Genomic DNA, 22,531 nt, shown 5'->3' with positions numbered 1-22,531 from the left:
CTGGTTCGAATCCACTCTGCATCACATCCGGCTGTGATTGGGAGTCCCGTAGGGACTAGTAAAGCTGCATGAACTGTCAAGTCTCGACATGTCCTGGGCGATGGAGAGAGGGAAATAGACAGCTATCAAAATGTTTATACAAGCACTGAAAGCTGGCCAGTCACCAGGAAAGCACCCCATCCATCCACCACCACTAAACCTTGTACCAGCTGCTTAAAAAAGCAGGAGAAAAGGAGAAAAAAATGTATTCGGACATCTAATGTACAGGATTTCCCATGTGCATTTTTTAAAATGGAACCTTTATTTAAGTGTGTCTGGATTCCCGCGCAAATGCCAGTATGCATTCTAAAAACGGTGGAAAAGGCAACATATGATAATAACACAACTGATGGCAGTTGCTAACTACTGTAGCTAACTAGCCTCTGTAGCTAGAAAGCAATGCTAAAGAGATTGCAAACGGGTTAGCAAAACTAGCCAAATAAAAACATTTTGTTCTAAATATTAGCTAATTGACTAGCATTTGAGGCCAGCAAACAAATTCCTCACATGCGAGGAACGTATTTCCTCTAACGTTATACTGAAAAGGTGCCTCTCGGTCACAAAACAAGTTTTCTGGAAACTTGTGGGAGTGCTGATGACGTCGCTCACTGTTGGCGCTTTTGGTAGCCGGATTGCATCCAGACTGACGAGAAACCCACACACAATTGTCGTGACTTTACTTTCATTAATCTGATGACTGTTATGTACCTAAATCAACAAACTTTTTAATTGTTACCCGATTAAATGAATCATGTAACAATTAACTCATTAGGAATTTGGGGCACCATGAGAGCGGTTGTTTAAAAGAGTTAACATCTCCCGAATTAAACTCTAAAAAGGTATTTACCTATCACAACCATAAAACAGTCAACATATTAATCATAACCTCGTCTCATATCATCATTCTGAACAGTGGTAACCTCCTGCATCTGCAAAAACCCCAGCCTTACTTATGATTCAGCACTATACAAATTGGTTTAAATATTTATTTACTAGCTAACTAAATGATAACACAGGATAAACAAAGACACTTAATACATAAGAAAAGGTCCCTAGCGGACTGACACAATATAGTGGAGTTTATTTTTACAAAAGGAGAGAGAGAGAGAGAAAGCGACACTTATCATTGATATATTTTAGAAACTATTCTCAAAGTAATCATATACTTTGCAGACGAATCGCCGCCCGTTTGGAGTAAGAAATCATGAATGTATTTACATGTGAATGCCTTCGTTCGCCGTTTATCTGTCGGAACCAGACCTTCTTAGGAAGGGTGTGTGGCTTTTCCCGCAGCACGTTTGTAAGGCTCTGATTGTCCAAAAGGGTTTCCCCCAAAATGTGTTCCGGCACCTATTTCAGTCCAAGTCAAGCAATGAGATTAAAATCACTCCACCACTTAATTTTTATCTTAGCTGGTCTGAGAGAACTGACGAGGCTTCTCTCCTTTATGTATACGTTGGTGTGTTTTTAAGTTGCTCTCTTGAGAGAAACTCTTCCCACACACAGAGCAGTAGTAAGGCTTCGCTCCTGTGTGTATACGTCGATGTGTGTTTAAATGGTTCTGTTGAGAGAAACTCTTCCCACAGTCAGAGCAGATGTAAGGCTTTTCTCCAGTGTGTGTTCTCAGATGAACTCTTAGATCAAATGATGTTGTGAAGCATTTTCCACAGTCACAGCAGGAGTAAGGCTTCTCTCCTGTGTGTAGACGTTGGTGTTTCTTGAAGCTGCTCTGTTGAGAGAAACTCTTCCCACAGTCAGAGCAGATGTGAGGCTTTTCTCCAGTGTGTGTTCTCTGGTGAACTTTTAGATCAGATGATGTTGTGAAGCATTTTCCACAGTCACAGCAGGAGTAAGGCTTCTCTCCTGTGTGTAGACGTTGGTGTTTCTTGAAGCTGCTCTGTTGAGAGAAAGTCTTCCCGCAGTCAGAGCAGACGTAAGGCTTTTCTCCAGTGTGTGTTCTCTGATGAACTTTTAGATCATACGATGTTGTGAAGCATTTTCTACAGTCAGAGCAGGAGTATGCCTTCTTTTCTATGTGTATACGTTCATGTGATTTTAAATGGTTCCGTTGAGAGAAACTCTTCCCACAGTCGGAGCAGTAGTAAGGCTTCTTTCCTGTATGTATACATTCATGCGATTTTAAGGTACCCAAACGGGAGAAATTCTTCCCACAGTCACAGCAGGAGTACGGCTTCTCTCCTGTATGTATACATTGGTGTGCTTTAAAGCTACCCTGGTGGGAGAAACTCTTCCTACAGTCAGAGCAGAAGTAAGGCTTAATTCCTGTATGTATACGTTTATGCAATTTTAGGGTACCCAATCGGGAGAAATTCTTTCCACAGTCAGAGCAGGAGTATGGCTTCTCTCCTGTATGTATACGTTGGTGTGCTTTTAAGCTACCCTGGTGGGAGAAACTCTTCCCACAGTTAGAGCAGATGTAAGGCTTTTCTCCAGTGTGTGTTCTCTGATGAACTGTTAGCTCAGATGATGTTGTGAAGCATTTTCCACAGTCACAGCAGGAGTACGGCTTCTCTCCTGTGTGTAGACGTTGGTGTTTTTTTAAGTTGGTCTGTTGAGAGAAACTCTTCCCACAGTACGAGCAGGAGTAAGGTTTCTCTTCTGTGTGCACTCTCTGATGAATTGTCAGAGCCTTTGATGTTGTGAATCTCTCCCCAGAGTCAGTACAGGAAAACAGATTCTCTCCTGTGTGGATTTTTAAGTGTATTTTTAGCTTTGATAGAAATGGGAAAATCTCCTCACAATGTGGGCAGTGGTGAGACCTCTTAGTTCTGTGATCTTCCTGCTGTTGCTCTCTGGATGTAGAGAAAGTCTCAACATGGTCTCCTGTGTGAACAACATCAGAAGAACCAGTCAGTTGGTGTGATATACAGTACCAGTCAAAAGTTTGGACACACCTACTCATTCAAGGGTTTTTCTTTAACAATTTTCTACATTGTAATACCAAAAGCGTGCAAAGTTGTCATCAAGGCAAAGGGTGGCTACTTTGAAGAATACAAAATATAAAATATATTTTGATTTGTTTAACACTATTTTGGTTACTACATGATTCCATATGTGTTATTTCATAGTTTTGATGTCTTAACTATTATTCTACAATGTAGAAAATAGTAAAAAATAAAGGAAAACCCTTGAATGAGTAGGTGTTGTCAGGATTCACCTAGGGATCATGATTTGGGGTTGTACAAATGTTTGATGTATTAGAATAATTGATTATGCTTATGTTATATTAATAGAAGGGGAGGGGTTATAAGACCCCCTCCATCCTTACATTTATAGGGTTTTAGACTACAGATTAACAATATATATATATTAATTGTAGAAGTTTAGTATTGTTCTACAGTTGTATTTTAGTTCTCTCTCTGCCTCATTATAAAGAGGCCCCTCTTAGAAATGTGTGACTTAGACAGAACTCTGCAGGGGAGTGAAGGAGATAAGACTAGGCAAACTTTCCACAATAAATCAACTTTTTTTGGGAAGGGGACATTTACTGCTAAGTGTTTAGCTAACAATAAAGGCCCTGTTTATACAGCTTTGTAGGTATGGCTTTGGTCCCAGGAGTAGAGGATGATAACGTGGGCAGTGACATCATCAGGGCGCGACTTAGGGTTTAATAAAACAACTGGAGACCTTTTGTTTGATGCAGAACTTACTCAGAAACATGCATTCTATGTTCCTGTTTGTCAACTTCTGTCTGCAATTGCATTAATAAAGGTTTTTGAATGATTTAATTAAAGATATTGTCATAATGCTAATTTCACCAATGAACCAATGATTGACAAGGCAGGAAGTAAGGAACGAACCCTAACAGTGTGTCCAAACTTTTGACTGGTACTGTACTTATTTTATGAAGCTACACCTGCATTGGTTGCTCTTTGGGATTTTAGGCTGGGTTTCTGTTAAAGCACTTTGTGGTCAACTGCTCATGCAAAAAGGGTTTATAAAATAAATGTATAAGTGCTTTACAGAAACCCAGCCTGAAACCCCAAACAGCAAGCAATGCAGATGTAGAAGCACAGTGGCTAGAAAAAAACTCCCTAGAAGGCAGAAACCTAGAAAGGAACCAGGCTCTGAGCCGTGGCCAGTCATCTTCTGGCTGTACTGGGTGACATATGTATTCATATCAGTAGGCTGTGAAATACAGGGGAATAAAACTATTCCAAAAGTGGGTAACAGCCAGGGTTGGGTCAATTCCATTTAAATAACGGTCAATTCAGAAAGTAAACCAAATTCCAATTCCACATTTTCCTAAATGAAAAGCATTGAAGAGAATTGGAATTTCTGTGTATTTCCCAAAATATCTGGATTGACCCGAACCCTGGTAACAGTTGAAGGCAAAATGAGTGAAAATAATTATCCATAATCATCGTCCACTCACTATCACAAGGGTTAGTAAGTACAGACTCACTTCATATCATCCTCCTCTCACTATCACAAGGGTTACTAACTACACAGACTCATTTCATATCATCCTCCACTCACTATCACAAGGGTTAGTAACTACACAGACTCATTTCATATCATCCTTCTCTCACTATCACAAGGGTTAGAAACTACACAGACTCATTTCATAGCATCCTCCACTCACTATCACAAGGGTTAGTAACTACACAGACTCATTTCATATCATCCTCCACTCACTATCACAAGGGTTAGTAACTACACAGACTCATTTCATATCATCTTCCTCTCACTATCACAAGGGTTAGTAACTATACAGACTCACTTCATATCATCCTCCTCTCACTATCACAAGGGTTAGTAACTACACAGACTCAATTCATATCATCCTCCACTCACTATCACAAGGGTTAGTAACTACACACTCATTTAGTTGAACTTTAAAACACTGGCAATTTATCTACTTCACTTCTTTAGTCTACTCTCTGATCACTCCAGATAACCCAGTTGTTCAGGGATGTGTGATGTCAGAATTACAGAATTCAACCTAGCAATAGACTGGGTCATAACTTACAGACGTTTTAACTTACGAAGATAACTTACAGATAGATAGAACCAGCTCTTACCATGATTAACAGTTGTCCTAATCTTCTCCTCCTCTTCTTCATCTTTAATGTTGACATTCAGCTCCAGTGTTTGACTGCAGTCTTCCAGCTTCACTGATGCCATCTCTGGATCCTGCAGTGCAAACTGGGCTCCACTGTCACAATCAGGACCCAGTGACTGTAGGTTTGGACTCAGTGTGGAAGGAGAGAGGCAGGCTGGGTTTGTCCTCACTGTTGACGTTACCGGCCTCAGACTTAATCTGAGTCGGCCTGTAGTAATATAGAGAAACAGAAAACAATCTTGACAGTTCTGGAGCTTTCTTTATCCTCAAAATATATTCTCTTTTTTGTTGTTCAATTATCTCATTTGAATAGATCAGGTAGCTAAACATTGACAACAAAACATTCATTCAAAACTTTAGACAAAATTCCCCCTTTAAATTACATTAATAAGAGATGGATCTAAATGTACAGAATGGTTACCTGGAGAAAAATGAGGGTTATGCTTTTTCAATTTCAGTCAAGGGGAGGGTTTAGTATTGTTTTAATCTAGTCCAGAAGAGGGTCCTGTCATTTATAATTGATGAAATGTCAATATTTCTCAGTGTATAAGAATGAGTTGCTTATTAGGCTTTATAAACTGGGTGGATCGAACCCTGAACGCTGATTGGCTGACAGCCGTGGTATATCACACCATATACCACGGGTATGACAAAACATTACTTTTTACTGTTCTAATTACATTGGTAACCAGTTTATAATAGCAATAAGGCACCTCAAGGGTTTGTGGTGTATGTCCAATATATCAGGGATAAGGGCTGTATCCAGGCACTCCACAACAGCCCTTAGCCATGGTATATTGGCCATATAACAAACCCCCTCTGGCCTTAACGCTTAAATATATCAATGTGTGGCCGATACCGCCCCTCATCTCTGATGGGCTCACAATATCAAGTTATACTCTAACATAGTTGCTGGGATGGTGTAAATACAACTAGGCTGCATTACACACTACAAAAGGTTATTCCAACCCCGAGCAACGGCCTGCTCTGCTTGTTGAGCCAAAACGTTATTTTTTTAATGGTGCCTAACCAATGGCTGTGCTGTGTCGGCCTATCCTAACCAATGGCTGTGCTGTGTCGGCCTATCCTAACCAATGGCTGTGCTGTGTCGGCCTATCCTAACCAATGGCTGTGCTGTGTCGGCCTATCCTAACCAATGGCTGTGCTGTGTCAGCCTATGGTGGCAGTTGAGGAAGGGAGTGAAAGGTTTCTTCACATTTTGTTGTTGTTGATTAGACCTAGTCCCCCCCAAAAATACACTATCTTGCTTGCGGACTAGCCTATTCCTCCACCTACCATGCACTCTTTAAATAGCCTACCTCCATGTCAGTGAAGGGCTTTTGAGTTAAAACCCAGACTCCACTTGAGGGGGTATGAGGGGTTACGACATAGGCCTCTTTTATTGAAGATGTCAAAAAGCACAGGCCTACACCTTGTTAGATTAACATGAAGAAAATAAAACTGATCTGATTATATCAAGGGATCTATAACAGTGTTTTGGTCAGCACTGCTTTATGCTACAAAACAAGCTGTAAAATAACCAGGAAAGACACAACTCAGATGCATATCACAGTTTAATTTCTTTGACATTCAGTGGCTGAGATATAACCTTCTATAGCTCAGGAGACAAAACAAAAAGAAATACACAAATCTCACTAATCTAATTCTGTCACTACCAATGTATTAAGCTATCCACTTTCTGTACAATAGAAGATGTTTAAACCCAGACAGCTTTTAGGGAAATACTTGTTGGGTTAAAGACACAGAATGAGAGTAGCCAGCAGTTAGAGATTTACATTTCTCTGCTAAAAGACTCTGGATGGTCCATCCGATATCTGAAGTGGCCATACAGCATTTACTGCAGATGCATCCTCCGCAGACATCAGGGCTTTCATACTTATTGCGCTTAACGGAGCAGAGCTGTTGTCAAGGAAGTGAGTTAGAGTTTATACTGGACCTCCCGCCCACCAATCATGTCAATGCGGAGCTATACAGAGCCCTTCACATTGTTACAAAACTTGAAGAGGCACAAGGCGATGCGTTAGGAGCTTGATTTGACCTCTACCTGCGTGGGTTCAGAAATTGTGTCACACCCTCCCTAAGAAGCTTCCCAACACATTTTGGGATCAAACATGAATCGGCTTTTACTCTGTCTGGAGTGGAGAGGTAGGCCTAACTATTTAAAGTACCAGGATCAGATGGTCTCACATGTAATTATTAGTAAACCGGGACAGTTTCGTTGTAAACGAGACACATTGATTTGGCATTGGAGAAATATAAGATGAACACACAGGCCTCTCTCTCTGTCCATTCTTAGCCTGTGTGGTATTAAAACATTCTGCTAATATGTAAAATGACATAGACTTGCATGAAATGTTTATAAAAGGCTATTTTTTTCTCAGACCTGCAAATACGATGATAGATTCATGGAATGATTTTACCATGAAATAGATCTATCCACCCCTACTCTTGTTCACAGTGGTCTGTGAACCCACAACCTCCTGGCCCGCAGCCCTGTATGCTATCAAAATTCCTGCGTTGCCATGCAATGCTTACAGGATGAAGAACAGTTTCTAAAATGGCATATCTAAAGGCTCTGGTCTGTCCAAGAAGTGAGGGTAAACATGTTCTCTACTATCCACTGTTTTCATAATTATTTTGGCTACAGGGGATACTTTTTACATTTTCAGCGTTCAGGGAGGGTTTATGTCCATTTTCCTTTCAGATGTCCTTATTAAAAATAATGTTCACTACCTAAGTGCAGTTAATTTATAGTAGACTTCCTAAATTCACAAATTACTAAATAAACAGGTACTTACTTCACTCACAAAAACCAATTGTATTTCCCATTCATATTATAGTAACAATTATAGATAAATATAGAAACTGAATGTGTCTGAATCAGGGGCGGAAATCCCAGGGGGGGGGGGTCGCGGGGGACACGACCCCCCCATCCTGGGAAAAATATGATTTGTCCCCCCCAATATATCACTGAAACATAACTATGTAATTTAAATAATATTAATAATATGCAATGAAAGCAATTGTGCTGATTATAGACACTTAATAGCGCATTTTTAAGTTTCAAAAGATTGCGACCCCCCCACCCTTTGCCTCACAATGGTTTGATCCACTGCCAGTTCCTTAGCTTGCTAGGTAACGTAGAGGTCGTATCTACTGTCTGAAAGGCACTCAATGCACGTAACTGACGAGAGGTTAATCCAGTCAATCGCGCACACACACACTAGCTGAATATGCAGAGCTAGCGCGCAAATATTAACTATTAAGCTAGCTAGTACCTATTCCATTTATGTGGCGTCGTCAAACATGGAATCTTTGCTATCGTCAATTTATTCCAAGATCAGCATGCATGTAAGTTAGTGCTTCAAAGTCCTTGTGATAAGGTTAGCGATAAACTGAACAGAACTACACTCTCATCTACCATTGTTTTAAATATATTTAATGGTCTCGTTGCAAAAGCTAAATTGTCGCAAGGGAACTTTGATTTATATATTTTATTTCACCTTTATTTAACCCGGGTAGCAAAGATTATAGCAAACACCACTGAATTGGTGCTCGCTAGCTTTGCACATTCAGCTATTGTTAGAAGCCAGCCAATATGAAACAAACGATTCAAATTACAAAAGGTTGCAGCATATGTTGTGTAAATGGTGAACTCATACAGCTGTCAACTCTTGTCACTGCAATCCGTTTCACATTTGCTAGCTACCTTTTAGATCGAAGCCCATATAGAATGATAGAAGATAAGATGATAGAAGCCCATCTCCTACTGTAAATAACCTACATACTGTGTGTGTGTGTAGCCAGCCAGGTAGAAAAATGGCAGAAAAAAGACGGATATCAGAGTATTTTTAGGTACACCAAAACGCAAAGTAAGAACCCTAGTAGCCTAATATCTCAGACTAGTTGATAAAATGTTCATAAGAAAGAAGTGAAATGCTAATGTAATGTTTCACAATGATGTCATTAGGCAGAGCAGGCAACAGATGGCACACAGACAGCAGAGTTGGGGACAGATATGCAGGGACAGACTGGCAGAGACAGGGAGTCTCAGGTAAGTTTGTTGAGTCTTTGTTTGGCAACATTATGAAAGGTTCTCAATTTTTTTGACTTGTAAAATAGGAACATAATTGGAAAATGCCATGGATACCCCCACTCTCAACTTAAACTGGTGACTGAACTAAGATTTGTTAAAGGCAATGGTATTGCTGTTGTGATTAGTTGTGTAGTTTTGGGTACCGGTAGTTAGGAGTACGGCAAACACCTTATTTCTTTGGTTCCTCAATATACATTTACCATATTACAATGTAGGCTATGTGTTACAGCACTACTTTTGGTGTCCCCCTCAGGAATTGCTCTTGAGAAAATGTAATGTAATTGTCCCCTCCAAAGTTGATATCAGATTTTCGCCCCTGGTCTGAATATTGTTACAGTGACATGTAGAAATCAGATGAACATGACATTCTGCTTCTAAACAGTAGAACAACCCTGAAAGTGTCTCTCTGGTGCATCCGCACTGCCTGCAAGTCTATTGACTCAGACCGAGGCGCCGCCATTTTACCAGCTCGTGAACATATGGAAATAATCATAATAAACATGTCAAACGAACTCAGAAATCTAAAATAAATTGATTCTTTATGAAATTAGATTATTTCGTCAATGTAGATTCATTCACTGATAAAGCCAAAGTCTAAACTTAGCTAGTTAGCTAAATGTGACTTCTAAAAGTATATTTAATCACGTTCTTCATTCACTCGGTTTAGCACAAAAATAACACGTCATAAAACCTTTAACAAACGCGATAATACCTTGACGGATTTGTTACCTAACATGTTACGACATGTTCTTTCGATATTAGAAAGTTTAAACGTGCTAATGCATACCTTTAGTAATACTTTTGAAACGGACACACAAGCTATCGTCTTCAGAGAACAATTGTGTCTGGAGCCTGCCCGGAACTTCCTGTTTCCCGACTATCAAAGCGCAACAGGACTTCTTCTTCTCCGGTGGGTTTAATGGTGGTTGGCATTCAATATCTTGCATTAGTTTATTGAGTCAATATTTTCTTAACAGCACCATCAACAAGGCAGGTCCTACAGGCCCTAGTTTTGTCGCACCTGGACTACAGTTCAGTCATGTGGTCAGGTGCCACAAAAAAGGACTTAGGAAAATTGCAATTGGCTCAGAACAGGGCAGCATGGCTGGCCCTTGGATGTACACAGAGAGCTAATATTAATAATATGCATGTCAATCTCTCCTGGATCAAAGTGAGAGGTATTGACATGTTGAATGCACCGAGCTGTCTGTTTGAACTACTGGCACACAGCTCGGACAACCATGCATACCCCACAAGACATGCCACAAGAGGTCTCTTCACAGTACCCAAGTCCAGAACAGACTATGGGAGGTGCACAGTACCACATAGAGCCATGACTACATGGAACTAACTCTATTCCATATCAAGTAACTGATGCAAGCAGTAAAATTAGATTTTAAAAAACGGATTAAAAAAAAACACCTTATGGAACCGCGGGGACTGTGAAGCAACACAAACATAGGCGCAGACACATGCATGCATACGTACATGATAACATACGCACTATACACACGTACAGTCCCTTTTAACAGTATTCATCCCCATTGGCGGTTTTCTTATTTTGTTGCATTACAACCTGTAATTTAAATAGATTTTTATTGGATTTAATGTAATGGATATACACAAAATAGTTTAAATTGGTGAAGTGAAATGAAAAAAATTACTTGTTTCAAAAAATTACAAACGGAAAAGTGGTGCATGCATATGTATTCACCCCCTTTGCTATGAAGCCCCAAAACGAGATCTGGTGCAACCAATTACCTTCAGAAGTCACAATAATTAGTTAAATAAAGTCCACCTGTGTGCAATCTATGTGTCACATGATCTCAGTATATTTACACCTGTTCTGAAAGGCCCCAGAGTCTGCAACAGCACTAAGCAAGAGGCACCACCAAGCAAGCGGCACCATGAAGACCAAGCAGCTCTCCAAACAGGTCAGGGACAAAGTTGTGGAGAAGTACAGATCAGGGTTGGTTATAAAAAAATATCAGAAACTTTGAACATCCCACAGAGCACCATTAAATCCATTATTAAAAAATGGAAAGAATATGGAACCACAACAAACCTGCCAAGAGAGGGCCGCCTACCAAAACTCAGACCAGGCAAGGAGGGTATTAATCAGAGGCAACAAAAAGACCAAAAATAACCCTGAAGGAGCTGCAAAGCTACACAGCGGAGATTGGAGTATCTGTCCATAGGACCACTTCAAGCCGTACACTCCACAGAGTTGGGCTTTATGGAAGAGTGGCCAGAAAAAAGCCATTGCTTAAAGAAAAAAATAAGCAAACACATTTGGTGTTTGCCAAAAGGCATGTGGGACACTCCCCAAACATATGGAAGGTACTCTGGTCAGATGAGACTAAAATTGAGCTTTCTGGTCATCAAGGAAAATGCTATTTCAGGCGCAAACACAACACCTCTCATCACCCCCACAGTGCAGCATGGTGGTGGCAGCATCATGCTGTGGGGATGTTTTTCCATCGGCAGGGACTGGGAAACTGGTCAGAATTGAAGGAATGATGGATGGCACTAAATACAGGGAAATTCTTGAGGGGAAACCTGTTTCAGTCTTCCAGAGATTTGAGACTGGGCCCGGAGGTTCACCTTCCAGCAGGACAATGACCCTAAGCATTCTGCTAAAGCAACACTCGAATGGTTTAAGGGGAAACATTTAAATGTCTTGGAATGGCCTAGTCAAAGCCCAGACCTCAATCCAATTGTGAATCTGTGGTATGACTTAAAGATTGCTGTACATCAGCGGAACCCATCCAACTTGAAGGAGCTGGAGGAGCGGTTTTCCATTGAAGAATGGGCAAAAATCCCAGTGGCTAGATGTGCCAAGCTTATAGAGACATACCCCAAGAGCTGTAATTGCTGCAAAAGGTGACTCTACAAAGTATTGACTTTGGGGTATGGTTCAAAATAACAAAATTTAGCATCTTCAAAGTGGTAGGCATGTTGTATAAATCCAATGATACAAACCCCCAAAAAATATATTTTAATTCCAGGTTGTAAGGCAACAAAATAGAAAAAATGCCAAGGGGGGGTGAATACTTCCGCAAGCCACTGTACACATGGATTTTGTACTGTAGATATGTGGTGGTGTAGGGGCCTGAGGGTACAGAGTGTGTTGTTTTTGGGGGGGGGGGTTGGACCCCAGGAAGAGTAGCTGCAGCCTTGGCAGCAGCTAATGGGGATCCATAATAAAAACAAAAATACAGATACAACATACTATAGCGATACACATCACGCGTAACCAATCCTGCCCAGGACCTCCACATCCTGCTTCTTTACCTGGGGGGTGCTGAGGAGTATTTCTGACTGTAATAAAAATAAAACATATTTTGCATCTTCAAAGTGGTAGGCATGTTGTATAAATCAACTGATACAACCCCCCCAAAAATCTATTTTAATTCCAGGTTGTAAGGCCACAAAATAGGAAAAATGCCAAGGGGGATTGAATACTTTCGCAAGCCACTATACACATGGATCTGGTTTGCACTTAGTGGGACTATCATTTGTTTTTCAACAGGACAATGACCCAAAACCCCTCCAGGCTGTGTAAGGGCTATTTGGCCAAGAATGAGAGTGATGGAGTGCTGCATCAGATGACCTGGCCCTCCACAGTCACCCGACCTAAACCTAATTGAGATGGTTTGGGATGAGTTAGACCGCAGAGTGAAGGAAAAGCAGCCAACAAGTGCTCATCATATGTGGGAACTCCTTCAAGACTGTTGGAAAAGCATTCCAGGTGAAGCTGGTTGAGAGAATGCCAAGAGTGTGCAAAGTTGTCATCAAGGCAAAGGGTGGCTACTTTGAATAATATATTTTGATTTGTTTAACTCTTTTTTTTTTTTGGTTACTACATGATTCCATGTGTTATTTCATAGTTTGTCTTCATTGTTATTCTACAATGTAGAAAATAGTAAAAAATTAAGAAAAACCCTTGAATGAGTTGGTGTGCTAGAAAACAAATCCCTAGAATGCAGGAACATAGGAAGAAACCTAGAAAGGAACCAGACTCCGAGGGGTGGCCAGTCATCTTCTGGCTGTACCAGGTGACATATGTATTCATATCAGTAGGCTGTACAATACAGGAGAATAAAACTATTCTAAAAGAGGGTAACAGCCAGGGTTGGTGTCAATTCCATTTCAATTCCAATCAATTCAGAAAGTAAACCAAATTCCATTTCCACATGCTGCTAATTGAGAAGCATTGAAGAGAATTGGAATTTCAGTGTATTTCCTGAATTATCTGGAATTGACACCAACCCTGACAACAGTCTAAGGCAAAAGGGGTGAAAATAATTATCCATAATCATCGTCCACTCACTATCACAAGGGTTAGTAACTACACAGACTAATTTCATAGAATTTTAAAACACTGGCAGATTGTCTAGTTCTCCTCTTTAGTCTCTCCTAGCGTTAGACCTCCATAACTTACGACCCAGTCTAACTTATGAGGAACCTGCTCTTACCATGAGTAAGATATTTCCCAATCTTCTCCTCCTCTTCTTCATCTTTAATGTTGACATTCAGCTCCAGTGTTTGACTACAGTCTTCCAGCTTCACTGATGTTACTGGCCTCAGAATTAATCTGAGTCGGCCTGTAGTAATAAAGAGAAACAGACACAAAATCTTGACAGTTCTGGCACATTGTTTATCCTCAAAATATATTCTCTTTTTTGTTGTTCAATTATCTCATTTCAATAGATCAGGTAGCTAAACATTGACAACAAAACATTCATTCAAATCAGACAAAATTCCCCCTTTAAATTACATTAATAAGAGATGGATCTAAATGTACAGAATGGTTACCTGGAGAAAAATGAGGGTTATGCTTTTTCAATTTCAGTCAAGGGGAGGGTTGAGTTTAAAAAAAAAAAAACTAGTCCAGAAGAGGGTCATGTCATTTGTACTTGCTGAAATTTCTATATTTCTCAGTGTTTAAGAATTAGTTGCTTATTAGGCTTTATAAACTGGGTGGTTCGAACCCTGATTGGCTATATAGCAATGTGTGCCCGATGCCGCCCCTCATCTCTGATTCGCTGCTGGGCGCGCAATATCAAGTGTGCCTATAGGCTATTTAGTGTGGTGTCAATCAAATGATCCACAGCCTATAGGCTAAAGCAGGGCTCTCCAACCCTGTTCCTGGAGAGCTGTATGTTTACACTCCAACCATGTTCCTGGAGAGCTGTATGTTTACACTCCAACCATGTTCCTGGAGAGCTGCCCTCCTGTATGTTTACACTCCAACCATGTTCCTGGAGAGCTGCACTCCTGTATGTTTACACTCCAACCATGTTCCTGGAGAGCTGCCCTCCTGTAGGTTTACACTCCAACCATGTTCCTGGAGAGCTGCCCTCCTGTAGGTTTTAACTCCAGCCCTGTTCCTGGAGAGCTACCCTCCTGTAGGTTTTTACTCCAGCCCTGTTCCTGGAGAGCTACCCTCCTGTAGGTTTTAACTCCAGCCCTGTTCCTGGAGAGCAACCCTCCTGTAGGTTTTAACTCCAGCCCTGTTCCTGGAGAGCTACCCTCCTGTAGGTTTTAACTCCAGCCCTGTTCTTGGAGAGATAGCCTCCTGTAGGTTTTAACTCCAGCCCTGTTCTTGGAGAGATTGCCTCCTGTAGGTTTTCACTCCAAGTTTTCACTGGAGCGAAAGCCTACAGGACTGTAGCTCTCCAGGAACAGGGTTGGAGAGCCCTGGCCTATAGGATACGAAGTGCATGCTAGGAGAACCACAGAGCAAAGTTATACTGTATTTCTAACATAGTTGCTGGGATGGTGTAAATACAACTAGGCTGCATTACACACTGCAAAGGTTATTCCAACCCTGAGCCCCGGCCTGCTCTGTGCTTGTTGAGCCAAAACTTGTTTAATGCTGCCTAACCAATGGCTGTGCTGTCGGCCTATCCTAACCAATGGCTGTGCTGTGTCGGCCTATCCTAACCAATGGCTGTGCTGTGTCGGCCTATCCTAACCAATGGCTGTGCTGTGTCAGCCTATGGTGGCAGTTGAGGAAGGGAGTGAAAGGTTTCTTCACATTTTGTTGTTGTTGATTAGACCTAGTCCCCCCCAAAAATACACTATCTTGCTTGCGGACTAGCCTATTCCTCCACCTACCATGCACTCTTTAAATAGTCTACCTCCATGTCAGTGAAGGGCTGTTGAGTTAAAACCCAGACTCCACTTGAGGGGGTATGAGAGGGTATGAGGAGTTATGCCATAGGCCTCTTTTATTGAAGATGTCAAAAAGCACAGGCCTACATCTTGTTAGATTAAGATTTTGAAGAAAATAAAACTGATCTGATTATATAAAGTGATATATAACAGTGTTTTGGTCCGCACTGCTTTATGCTACAAAACAAGCTGTAAAATAACCAGGAAAGACGTGACTTTGTTTCTTTGACATTCAGTGGCTGAGATATAACCTTCTATAGCTCAGGAGACAAAACAAAAAGAAATACACAAATCTCACTAATCTAATTCTGTCACTACCAATGTATTAAGCTATCCACTTTCTGTACAATAGAAGATGTTTAAACCCAGACAGCTTTTAGGGAAATACTTGTTGGGTTAAAGACACAGAATGAGAGTAGCCAGCAGTTAGAGATTTACATTTCTCTGCTAAAAGACTCTGGATGGTCCATCCGATATCTGAAGTGGCCATACAGCATTTACTGCAGATGCATCCTCCGCAGACATCAGGGCTTTCATACTTATTGCGCTTAACGGAGCAGAGCTGTTGTCAAGGAAGTGAGTTAGAGTTTATACTGGACCTCCCGCCCACCAATCATGTCAATGCGGAGCTATACAGAGCCCTTCACATTGTTACAAAACTTGAAGAGGCACAAGGCGATGCGTTAGGAGCTTGATTTGACCTCTACCTGCGTGGGTTCAGAAATTGTGTCACACCCTCCCTAAGAAGCTTCCCAACACATTTTGGGATCAAACATGAATTGGCTTTTACTCTGTCTGGAGTGGAGAGGTAGGCCTAACTATTTAAAGTACCAGGATCAGATGGTCTCACATGTAATTATTAGTAAACCGGGACAGTTTCGTTGTAAACGAGACACATTGATTTGGCATTGGAGAAATATAAGATGAACACACAGGCCTCTCTCTCTGTCCATTCTTAGCCTGTGTGGTATTAAAACATTCTGCTAATATGTAAAATGACATAGACTTGCATGAAATGTTTATAAAAGGCAATTTTTTTCTCAGACCTGCAAATACGATGATAGATTCATGGAATGATTTTACCATGAAATAGATCTATCCACCCCTACTCTTGTTCACAGTGGTCTGTGAACCCACAACCTCCTGGCCCGCAGCCCTGTATGCTATCAAAATTCCTGCGTTGCCATGCAATGCTTACAGGATGAAGAACAGTTTCTAAAATGGCATATCTAAAGGCTCTGGTCTGTCCAAGAAGTGAGGGTAAACATGTTCTCTACTATCCACTGTTTTCATAATTATTTTGGCTACAGGGGATACTTTTTACATTTTCAGCGTTCAGGGAGGGTTTATGTCCATTTTCCTTTCAGATGTCCTTTTAAAAATAATGTTCACTACCTAAGTGCAGTTAATCTATAGTAGACTTCCTAAATTCACAAATTACTAAATAAACAGGTACTTACTTCACTCACAAAAAACGATTGTATTTCCCATTCACACCATACTAACAATTATAGATAAATATAGAAACTGAATGTGTCTGAATATTGTTACAGTGACATGTAGAAATCAGATGAACATGACATTCTGCTTCTAAACAGTAGAACAACCCTGAAAGTGTCTCTCTGGTGCATCCGCACTGCCTGCAAGTCTATTGACTCAGACCGAGAGGCGCCGCCATTTTACCAGCTCGTGAACATATATCAAATAAAATACATGTCAAATCAATTGATTCTTTATGAAATTACATTGACGATATAATGTACATTCATTCACTCTGACAAACCCAAAGTCTAAACTTAGCTAGCTAGATAAAATCGATTTTAATCACGTTCTTCACTCACTCGGTTTAGCACACAAATAACACGTCATAAACCTTTAACAAACGTGAAAATACCTTGACGGATTTGTTACTTAACATGTTACGACATGTTCTTTCGATATTAGAAAGTTTAAACGTGCTAATGCATACCTTTAGTAATACTTTTGAAACGAACACACAAGCTATCGTCTTCAGAGCACAGTTTCGCAGACTTCATTGTGTCTGGAGCCTGCCCGGAACTTCCTGTTTCCCGACTATATATACACAGTTGAAGTCGGAAGTTTACATACACCTTAGCCAAATACATTTGAACTCAGTTTTTCACAATTCCTGACATTTAATCCTGGTAAAAAATTCCCTGTCTTAGGTCAGTTAGGATCACCACTTTATTTTAAGAATGTGAAATGTCAGAATAATAGCAGAGATAATGATTTATTTCAGCTTTTATTTCTTTCATCACATTCCCAGTGGGTCAGAAGTTTACATACACTCAATTAGTATTTGGTAGCATTGCCTTTAAATTGTTTAATTTGGGTCAAACGTTTTGGGTAGCCTTCCACAAGCTTGCCACAATACGTTTTGTGGGAAGCTTTTGGCCCATTCCTCCTGACAGAGCTGGTGTAACTGAGTCAGGTTTGTAGGCCTCCTTGCTCGCACACGCTTTTTCAGTTCTGCCCACAAATGTTCCATAGGATAGAGGTCAGGGCTTTGTGATGGCCACTCCAATACCTTACCTTTGTTGTACTTAAGCCATTTTGCCACAACTTTGGAAGTATGCTTGGGGTCATTGTCCATTTGGAAGACCCATTTGCGACCAAGCTTTAACTTCCTGACTGATTTCTTGAGATGTTGCTTAAATATATCCACATAATTTTCCTTCCTCATGATGCCATCTATTTTGTGAAGTGCACCAGTCCCTCCTGCAGCAAAGCACCCCCACATCATGATGCTGCCACCCCCGTGCTTCACGTTTGGGATGGTGTTTTTCGGCTTGCAACCACCCCCCATTTTTCCTCCAAACATAACGACGGTAATTATGGCAAACAGTTCTATTTTTGTTTCATCAGACCAGAGGACATTTCTCCAAAAAGTACAATCTTTGTCCCCATTTGCAGTTGCAAATCGTAGTCTGGCTTTTATATGGTGGTTTTGGAGCAGTGGCTTCTTCCTTGCTGAGCGGCCTTTCAGGTTATGTTGATATAGGTCTCGTTTTACTGTGGAAATACTTTTGTACCTGTTTCCTCCAGGATCTTCACAAGGTCCTTTGCTGTTGTTCTGGGATTGATTTGCACTTTTCGCACCAAAGTACGTTTATCTCTAGGAAACAGAACGCATCTCCTTCCTGAGCGGTATGACAGCTGCGTAGTCCCATGGTGTTTAAACTTGCATACTATTGTTTGTACACATGAACGTGGTACATTCAGGCGTTTGGAAATTGCTCCCAAGGATGAACCAGACTTGTGGAGATCTACAATTTTTTTATGAAGTCCTGGCTGATTTCTTTTGATTTTCCTGTAATGTTAAGCAAAGAGGCACTGAGTTTGAAGGTAGGCCTTGAAATACATCCACAGGTACACCTCCAATTGACTCAAATGATGTCAAACCAGCCTATCAGAAGCTTCTAAAGCCATGACATAATTTTCTGGAATTTTCCAAGCTGTTTAAAGGCACAGTCAACTTAGGGTATGTAAACTTCTGACCCACTGGAATTATGAGACAGTGAATTTTAAGTGAAATAATCTGTCTGTAAACAATTGTTGGAAAAATGACTTGTGTCATGCACAAAGTAGATGTCCTAACCGACTTGCCAAAACTATAGATTGTTAACAAGACATTTGTAGATAGGTTGAAAAACGAGTTTTATTGACTCCAACCAAAGTGTATGTAAACTTCCAACTGTATATATATATATACATGAACTCTGCAAAAAAAGAAACGTCCTCACTGTCAACTGTGTTTATTTTCAGCAAAATTAACATGTGTAAATATTTGTATGAACATAAGTTTCAACTGAGACATAAACTGAACAAGTTCCACAGACATGTGACTAACATGAATGGAATAATGTGTCCCTGAACAAAGGGGGGTGTCAAAATCAAAAGTAAGTCAGTATCTGGTGTGGCCACCAGCTGCATTAAGTACTGCAGTGCATCTCCTCCTCATGGACTGCACCAGATTTGCCAGTTCTTGCTGTGAGATGTTACCTCACTCTTCCACCAAGGCACCTGCAAGTTCCCAGACATTTCTGGGGGAATGGCCCTAGCCCTCACCCTCCAATCCAACAGGTCCCAGACGTGCTCAATGGGATTGAGATCCGGGCTCTTCGCTGGCCATGGCAGAACACTGACATTCCTGTACTTGCAGGAAATCACAAACAGAACAAGCAGTATGGCTGGTGGCATTGTCATGCTGGAGGGTCATGTCAGGGTGAGCCTGCAGGAAGGATACCACATGAGGGAGAAGGATGTCTTCCCTGTAACGCACAGCATTGAGACTGCCTGCAATGACAACAAGCTCAGTCCGATGATGCTGTGACACAGCGCCCCAGACCATGACGGACCTTCCACCTCCAAATGGATCCCGCTCCAGAGTACAGGCCTCAGTGTAACGCTAATTCCTTTGACGATAAACGCGAATCCGACCATCACCCCTGGTGAGACAAAACTGCGACTTGTCAGTGAAGAGCACTTTTTGCCAGTCCTGTCTGGTCCAGCAACGGTGGGTTTGTGCACATAGGCAACGTTGTTGCCAGTGATGTCTGGTGAGGACCTGCCTTACAACAGGCCTACAAGCCCTCAGTCCAGCCTCTCTCAGCATTTTGCGGACAGTCTGAGCACTGATGGAGGGATTTTGCGTTCCTGGTGTAACTCGGGCAGTTGTTGTTGCCATCCTGTACCTGTCCCGTAGGTGTGATGTTCGGATGTACCGATCCTGTACAGGTGTTGTTACACGTGGTCTGCCACTGCGAGGACGATCAGCTGCCCGTCCTGTCTCCCTGTAGCGCTGTCTTAGGCGTCTCACAGTACGGACATTGCGATTTATTGCCGTGGCCACATCTGTAGTCCTCATGCCTCCTTTCACCATGCCTAAGGCACGTTCATGCAGATGAGCAGGGACCCTGGGCATCTTTCTTTTGGTGTTTTTCAGAGTCAGTAGAAAGGCCTCAGTGTACTAAGCTTTCATAAATGTGACCTTAATTGCCTACCGTCTGTAAGCTGTTAGTGTCTTAACGACCGTTCCACAGGTGCATGTTCATTAATTGTTTATGGTTCATTGAACAAGCATTGGAAACAGTGTTTAAACCCTTTACAATGAAGATCTGTGATGTTATTTGGATTTGTACAAATTACCTTTGAAAGACAGGGTCCTGAAAAAGGAACGTTTCTTTTTTTCCCGAGTTAATATATATGGAAATCAGTCCATTTAAATGTAATTAATTAGGCCCTAATCTATCGATTTCACATGATTGGGCAGGGATGCAGCCATGGGAGCCTTGGAGGGCAAAGGCCCACCCACTTGGGAGCCAGGCCCAGTCAATCAGAATAAGATTTTCCCCACAAAATTGCTTTATTACAGACAGAAATACTCCTCAGCAACCCCCTCAAACAATCCCGTAGGTGAAGAAGCCGGATGTGGAGGTTGTGGGCTGGCATGGTTACATGTGGTCTGCGCTTGTGAGGCCGGTTGGACAAACTGCCAAATCCTCTGAAAATGACGTTGGAGGCAGCTTATGGTAGAGAAATTAACATTAAAATATCTGGAAATAGCTCTGGTGGACATTCTTGCAGTCAGCAAGCCAACCACAAACCTTGAGACATCTGTGGCATTGTGACAAAACTTCACATTTTAATAAAGTGGCCTTTTATTGTCCAAAGCACAAGGTGCACCAGTGTAATGATCATGCTGTTTAATCAGCTTCTTGATATGCCACACCTGTGGATGGATTATCATGGCAAAGACGTAAACAAATTTGTGCACAACATTTGAGAGAAATAAGTTTTTTTTTTTTTCAGCTCATGAAACATGGGACCAACACTTTACATGTTGCATTTTATATTTTTGTTCAGTGTAGTGAGACAACCTGAACCTGTCAGTCGATAATGGGTTGCTAAAAATCAACATTCACTACAACAGTTTAAACTATTCAACAACTTACGTGCAAATGGGACATCCTGTACATTAGTCCTCCCTCTGTATCATGTGAAAGAAAACTCCTATTTCCAGGTCTGAATACATTGTATTATCCTTTTCTCCTGATTCACTACCTTTTTTAACAGCTGGTTCAAGGTTTGGTAGTGGTGGTGGATGGATGAGGCGCTTTCCTGGTGACTGGCCAGTTTTTTCCCCCTCATCAATCAACACACAATGCCCCATAATGACAAAGCAAAAACAGGTTTTTAGATATATTTTTGTTTAAAAACTCTAATATTACATTTACATAAGTATTCAGACCCTTAGTACTTTGTTGAAGCACGTTTGGCAGTGATTACAGTCTTCTTGGGTATGATGCTACAAGCTTGGCAAACCTGTATTTGAGGAGTTTCTCCCATTCTTCTCTGCAGATCCTCTCAAACTCTGTCAGGTTGGATGGGGAGCGTCACTACACAGCTATTTTCAGGTCTCTCCAGAGATGTTCAATCGGGTTCAAGTCCAGGCTCTGGCTGGGCCACACAAGGACATTCAGAGACTTGTCCTGAAGTCACTCCTGCATTGTCTTGGCTGTGTGCTTAGGGTCGTTGTGGTCCTGAGTGCTCTGGAGCAGGTTTTCATCAAGGATCTCTCTGCAATTTGCTCCGTTCACCTTTCCCTCAATCTTGACTAGTCTCCCAGTCCCTGCCGCTGAAAAACATCCCCACAGCATGATACGATCACCACCATGCTTCACCATAGGGGTGGTGACAGGTTTCCTCCAGACGTGACACTTGGCATTCAGGCCAAAGAGTACAATCTTGGTTTCATCAGACCAGAGAATCTTGTTTCTCATGGTCTGAGAGTCCTTTAGGTGCCTTTTGGCAAACTCCAAGCAGGCTGTCATGTGCCTTTTACTGAAGAGTGGCTTCCGTCTGGCCACTCTACCATAAAGGCCTGAATGGTGGAGTGCTGCAGAGATGGTTGTCCTTCTGGAAGATTCTCCCATCTCCACAGAGGAACTCTGGAGCTCTGTCAGAGTACCCACCGGTTCTTGCTCACCTTCCTGACCAAGGCCCTTCTCCCCGATTGTTCAATTTGGACGGGTGGCCAACTCTAGGAAGAGTCTTGGTGGTTCCAAACTTCTTCCATTGAAGAATGA

General features: G+C 41.5%; 1 pseudogene; it reads right to left on the bottom strand.

Moving 5' to 3' along the window:
* Positions 1–1,011: 1,011 nt before the first annotated feature.
* LOC106594540 (gastrula zinc finger protein XlCGF26.1-like) lies at positions 1,012–17,470 on the bottom strand (annotated as a pseudogene).
* Positions 17,471–22,531: the final 5,061 nt, after the last annotated feature.

The sequence above is a fragment of the Salmo salar genome, chromosome ssa17 (genome assembly GCF_905237065.1).
Source record: "Salmo salar chromosome ssa17, Ssal_v3.1, whole genome shotgun sequence".
In the NCBI taxonomy this organism is placed as follows: Eukaryota; Metazoa; Chordata; class Actinopteri; order Salmoniformes; family Salmonidae; genus Salmo; species Salmo salar.
Note: the sequence above shows the minus strand (reverse complement) of the source record. Positions and strands in the feature narration are given on the sequence as shown.